Source organism: Callospermophilus lateralis, chromosome 14 (genome assembly GCF_048772815.1).
Source record: "Callospermophilus lateralis isolate mCalLat2 chromosome 14, mCalLat2.hap1, whole genome shotgun sequence".
In the NCBI taxonomy this organism is placed as follows: Eukaryota; Metazoa; Chordata; class Mammalia; order Rodentia; family Sciuridae; genus Callospermophilus; species Callospermophilus lateralis.
Genome location: NC_135318.1, coordinates 103,518,585 through 103,525,366, shown reverse-complemented (window position 1 = coordinate 103,525,366; position 6,782 = coordinate 103,518,585). Strand labels below are relative to the sequence as shown.

General features: G+C 39.9%; 1 long non-coding RNA gene across 1 annotated transcript; it reads left to right on the top strand.

The window, feature by feature from the left end:
- The first annotated feature begins 5 nt into the window (after positions 1-5).
- On the top strand, positions 6-1,158 carry LOC143380565 (uncharacterized). Its single transcript, XR_013088657.1, has 2 exons — positions 6-712; positions 805-1,158. It is a non-coding gene; the product is annotated as an uncharacterized LOC143380565 (long non-coding RNA).
- Positions 1,159-6,782: the final 5,624 nt, after the last annotated feature.

Sequence of the window (6,782 nt, the reverse complement as noted above, 5' to 3'; positions counted from 1 at the left end):
TCACTCTGACTGCGTCGGGAGCCCGCCACTACCTATGCTGACAGGTAGGGTGTGGGGCCCGGCGCCTGCCAGCAGAAGCTCCCGGGAAACCGGGCGAAGAAAGGGATGCCAGACAGAGAAACAAATGGCACGTCGAGTCTTGCAGGAAGCTGGGGGGAAAGCGAAGTTCATCGAGCCGGACATGATTGGTTGCGCCTCCCGTGACGTCCGGTGGCAGAGGCTAAAGGGATTCTCAAGGAATCAGGCCGAGAGGGCAAATATATCCTGCCCCAAATACGACACGTCCGAAGTTTTGTTTTTCCTTTTTTTTTTTTTTTTTTTAATTCAACTTCTTGTCATTTGTCTCTTAATCGTCCTCTAAACAATGTTAGTCCAATAATGCCGGATACTATTTCATTGATTCCCTGTAACCCCAGCGCCTCGGATTTAATAAGCCCTCAAGTGTTTGATAATCCGAATTAACCAGCGCTGAGAATAATAACCCGCTGAGAAGCGCCAGTAGTGGCAACCAGACCTTTGTTACTATGTGCCAGCTGTTGCATTTTACATGGATTATCCAAATCCTCTCTACAGTCTTGTGAGGCATGTATTTCTAAATGACCTTTTTTTTTTTTTTTTTTTAATTTCAGGCGAGGAAACTGAGGCACAGAAAGCATAATTTGCGTGCTGGGGTTGTGGCTCAGTGGAAGAGCGCTTGCCTAGCACGTGTGAGGTACTGGGTTCGATCCTTTAGCACCACATTAAAAAAAAAAAATGAAGTTGTGTCCACGCACAACTAAAATATATATTTTTTTTTCCTTAAAGGATAATTTGCTCAAGATCACAGAATGCGCGTGCAGCAAGACTAAGATTAAAGTAAATTTCCTCTACACTTAACTATAATGAAGTAACAGTTTTTAGTTTAAACGGATTATATATTTCAAATATGGTCTAATTAATTGACTAAAAACTCTCCCAATATATGCACATTTATGACTTAACGTTTGCAAACATGTTCTGAGTGCTTACTTGCATCCTCTTTGATGTATTATTTTATTGGAAATTTTTCTTGCACAAAAATGTGAACAACTCTGAGGATGCCAAAAAGATAAACTTGTAAAGAGTACTGAAAAATAAATGGGCCGTAAAGCAAAACAACAAAATAAAACTGAAAGATGATTCGAAGGTTTTCTGAGTCATTTATGTCTGCGTACTTTATGTATAGAAACTGAATTTTCGGAGCTGAGATTATTTTAAAAATTACTCAGTCTTTAAAAAAAAAAAAAAAAAAAAAAAAGCCTAGTTCTTCCATTTTAGTGCAGAGGAAACTAATGTGGGGAAAAAAAAAAAAGTTTTTCAGTGACTTGCACCAAATTGACCAGAGTCTTAAAACTGTGCTGAATGTCCTTAAGTGTGTTAGCTTCATGGTATTGACATCAAGACATTCCATATCCAAAATCTGGTTTGATAGTTTTATAACAATAGTGAGCTGGATGTGGTGGCAGACATCTGTAATCCCAGGGGCTCAAAAGGCTGAGGGAGGAGAATCACAAGTTCAAAGCCAGCCTCAGCAATTTATCAAGGCCCTAAACAACTTAGTGAGACCCTGTCTCAAAATTAAGAAAGAAATAAAAAGGTCTGGAGTTGTGACTCAGTGGTTAAGTGCCCTGGGAACAACAACAATAATGAAATTGGCATGAGTGGTATTTTTATTCCCATTTCCTTCACTGGAAAAAGTGAAAAGCCTTGGAGACAACCTGGACTTGAAAGCAGATCTCAGTTCAAATTTTGTTCTGCTGCATAGAGACCTTAGGTGAGTTTGTCTCAGCCTTGATCTCTTCAATAGAAAAATGCTGGGCTGCTTCTGTGAAGAATGGTCAAAGGAGTAGAAATTGTATGACAGTCATTTATAGAACAAATGATTAAGAACCAGTAAGTGGTTTTTTGAAAGTTTTTGGTCATAGGAAGTAGTCTAGAGAAGGGGAGAAAGGGCAGCTTTCCAGATTTGCATTACTCTGATTAAGACAAATACTTCATCTCTCTTAGTCGTAGCTTCCTTATCTCTGAGATGAAATTGTAATACCACCTCACAGTGTTGTAACAATTGGAGCTGAAGTATGTCAAATGCCTCTCCTTTGCCTCTACCTAGACATTTTCACGAAGGGAGAGAAGGACAGGATGATGGTACAAGAGGAGAACAAACAGTCTGGAAATGTGGTTATAAGTTTTTGCTGTACTCTTTCTCCCTGTGGTTTTCTGGACTAATCACATAACCTAATACCTCAACTTCTTCATCTGCAAAAATGTTTTGTGGTAGGTCAAATCTTGTCTGTTTTTTTCCCATCCCAGTACTTCCCAGTTTAAAAGAACTTCCTAGCGTAGAACAAATCCACTAGTATTATTCTAAATGACTCTGAAGCAAAAATCTCCATATAGAGGAAATCATTAATTGAGGCAAAAATGATAATAATATTAAGAGAGCAGGAACTATGAGTTTCCCACCTCCAAAGGAAAGAAAGATTGTTTAATGCCTGCTCACTCTTTCCTGGGCAGAATCTCTGAGAGTGGAATCTCGGAGAATTTTGTAGTCTGATGGCTATGTTTTAGACAAAGTTTTCTGTTTCAGGAGATTGGTGGGGAGGCCCTAGAATTTGCATTTCTAAAAAGTTCAGGGATGAATCCTCAAATATGTCCAGGTTAAAAGGCTGCCTCACAGAGCTTGTAGCCATACCACATAGCAAGAAAGCCACAGACATCCTAACCCTCAAGCCTGAAACCAAAAGATGGAAATCATGGTGGGCAGAACAACTCAGATTCCTGTGGGACCAGTGATTTGAGGACCTAATGTCTCTCACTTCTCTTCTGAATCCTTAAGATCATTCCAACCTAGGCACAGCCTCAAGGTAAAGGGGAGGGTCTCATATTGAGAAGATTGATATCTCTGTAGCAGAAAATAGGCTTCAAAGAGAAGGAAGGTTCTGCTATAGGAAAAAAAGTTTCTTACATCTGACTTTGTAGACTGAAGTGTATTCATATTACCTGCCAGTTTTAGATAGTAACCAGAAGTCACTCTACACTTGAAGCTAAGCATTGTGAGAATTTTCACTTCATTCAAAGATGGTCAGGTTTTATTAACATTTTTATATGGTAGCTATAGATGACAAGAACAAAACTAAGGGGAACCAATCCTTAGCTCCCTGGAATCATCGCCTCATTAGCTGGTAAGTTCCTCTAGGGCAAGTTCCCTGCATTTCCTCTGAATCCTTCACCTGGCTCACTACCATCATCCTGCTTGTACTTAGTAAGTACTCAGTAAATAACTGTGGAGTTGTTACAGTGCTGAGGCCTTCCAGGAAGCTGAGGCAGCATGAAGGCTCCCCTTCAAACACGGACTGATTCTTATAATCAAGTCAAAGATTTCAGACAATTTGCTCAGTTATAGGCCTGAGTTTATTAGAAGGGATGGGAAAGGGGAAAGGGGACACACTCAAAGGTGAGAGTGGGTCCTCTCAGAAAGGGGGGGACAGTGTATCCCCCGTCCTACAGTGTATTAGGAGTCCTAGGGAAGTTTCCAGAGAATTCAGATCAGCTCCACCTCTTGAGACTGACAGCAGGATGACATCAGACATTCAAGTCATGATAACTCTAGGTCACTTTGGCCCAACTTGACTGGTTCTAACTGGAACCTCTTCTTACAGATTTTATTATTCTAGGGGGCATCATCCTTATCTTATCCTTATCAGATTTGGTCTATGAAAGAGTCGTAAAGGTCTCGCTCTTCTGGGTAACTTGTGTTCCTCTTATCAACATTATTTTGGCTTACATTTCTCCTGTAGATAACAAGTAGTTTGCTGAGGAATGTGACATGTCCTGTCCACTTGAGCCAGGCAAGGCTGCAGGTAAATTGCCTTTTAAAAGTGAAAGCAGTAGACCCAGTTTATAGAATTATTCTCTTAACTTCATGTTCCCACCACTCATGTGGCTGTTCCCTATAAGAATGACTAAGTCATGGACAAAATGTATACCAAGAACTTAGGGGGCTGATGCCATATTACATAGTGTAATATGTAAGATATTATGTCACACATATCATTATTCAGAAATATATCTGAACTTAAATTAAGGGGATTTAAAGTGAAGGGAACAATTTAAGGGATTCTTCACATTTTGGACTTGTGTTTTTTGCTATTTAAAACAATAATCATATTTTTTGATTACTGTCATTTCTCATTCCTTTTACAATCAGGGTACAATAAAGATGTGCTTACTCAGCTCCTCACTTTCTTACAAACCCAGTCCAGGCTGCTATGATAAAATACTATAGATTGGGTGGCTTATAAGCAACAGAAATGTATTGTTCAGACTTCTGAAGGTGGGAAGTCCAAGGTGCTGGCAGATTCAGTATCTGATGAAGGCCCATTCCTCATAAATGCATTCTTGTAACTGCGTCCTCATGTGGTGGGAGGGGCCAACAGACTCTCTTAGACTTCTTCTATAGGACATAAATCCCATTCGTGAGGGCTCTACCCTCACAACAGTTACCTCTCACCCCTTAATACTGTCACATTGGGGAGTTGGTTTCCACATGCATTTGGGGGACACACAAGCATTCATATTACGGCACTTATGTCACAGGTCACCTCTTTATCTCTGGGTTCTCCAGCACAGTGCCTGTCACACTGTGCAAGAAACAGTAAGTGCTGCGTGAACACGAATGAATGAACCTTTCCTGATCCTCAGGCACTTCCCAACTGAGCTACAGGGTCACCAACCCTCTAGTGCACTTTTTTTTTTTTTTCCTTTTTGATCTGGCTGGCGGGTGGGCAGAGGGAAGGGGGGTGGTTCTTCCACATGTCCTCTTAATTTAGTGGTTCTCAAAATCAATCATTAGAATCCCCTGGAGGGCTTGTATAACCGTATTATGGGCTCCACCTCCAGAGTTTTTGATTTCATAAGTTTGGAGTAGAGGCACAGGAATTTGCATTTCTAGCAGTTCAAAGGTGGTGATGTTACTGTTGGCTAGCAGCTATAATTTATAAGCTGCCTCACTAAGTTCAGCCACCTAAGGACAGAGACTTTCTTCCTCAATTCAGTATGCTCTCCAGCCTCTGGGATAGTATGGGACATGTAGGAGCTGCTCAGAAAATAGCTGATTTGAGTAACAGTTCAAAAAGTTTATTTTACTGAAGCTAGATTTCAAGTACATGTGTCTGTATGATTAAGTCAGTACTGAACATGTAAAAGTTCTTAAAACCTGACAGCTAGTGTCTGGGAAGTGGTAGAGCATTTAATTAGCATGCATGAGGCCTTGACTTCTGTCCTAACACACTCCACCCCCTAAAAAAGAAAACATGGCATGTAATAAGCTTTGTTTTTTTTTTTTTGAAAAATCATAAGTGTAACTTCTAAAATGATATCCATCCATACTTGACATGTGCTTTTTGGGGTACTTTACATGAGAATAACACAATCTGCATTAAAGGCTTCTTTGAGGCTAGTTGTATAGCTCAGTGTAGAGGGTGTGCTTAGCATGTGCCGGGCCCTACGTTCAATTCCCAGTATCAAAACAAACAAAAAAGTCCTTTTAAAGATAATTTAGTTCATCATTATTGACCATCAATAATTTTAAAAACTTGGTTGAGAGCTATATTCAGAAAGATACAGCAGAGAATCTGGTAGACACATTCTTTGCCTTCCTGAGCTTAAGCCCAGTGAGAAAGTAAGGCCTGCAAAGTACGTTTATTGAGGATGTTACATTTTGAAAGTAGACAGCAAGTATTATAGCGTCTAGTTATATCTACGCAACCCTTAATCTTCATCTTCTATTAGAACATATCTTTTTCACCTTCTATAAAATACTGAATGTATTTGGTATGGGCCCTGGGTCATTCATAAATATTAAAAACTGAAGTTACTACTCCTCTGAAAATGATATGATTGATATTTGTTCTTAAATATAACCAACAGAAATAACAGGATGAATTTAGAATTAGCTGATGCAGACAATTTGCACATTTATGGTCCAGACATTTATATATAACTGCCAGTCATTTGAGACATGGACTTCTCAGCAAGTTCCAGTAAGAACAGATGTTTCCAGACAGAATAACATGCCCACATAGAGCTTGCCATTTTCAGAATCCTGTGGTAAATCCTTTCACAGAGGAGATAATTTTTTCTGAAGTATCTTGTTAGCATACATTTTTACTCCTAAATCATCCAAACTGGGACACAAAGGTCGCTTTGTAATCTATTCAATCACTAAAACTTAATTTTACATTAAAAAAAAATTACTGTCAGTTGAATTCTAGGTTCTTGTTTTTGCAGTTCCTTACCTAGCATAGGGTTTGAGACAAGTCATTTACTCCTCTTTGTGAAAGTGGGGAAATCGAAGTTCCTACTCTTGGGGGTATAGTAAAAGGTATAAGAAATAAATTGCTCTAAAATACTTAATTCAGTGTCTGGCAATCTGTAGGTGTCACCTCTGCAACTAGTCTTGTGCAGGGGTGTCTTGTGACATGAGAAAACACGAAAATACAAAAGGACAAATGTAGATTCTAGGCCAAGCCGAGCCAGTTTTGAGTGGATGACAAGTCATTTGAGCGAGCCTGGGTAAAAAGCAGAGCTTCAGCTGGGTTCAGTCTGGTGCCTTCCAGCTCCCAGGCGCCATTCATTGTTGGCATCTTTAGACCTCAGGGTTTTTTCACCACCATTCACCCTTGAAACCCAAATGCTGGTTAAAACTGCAGATTCTTCCAGTTGGAAGCTGAGCCAGTGACACTGGTTCCACTGAGTCAGAACTG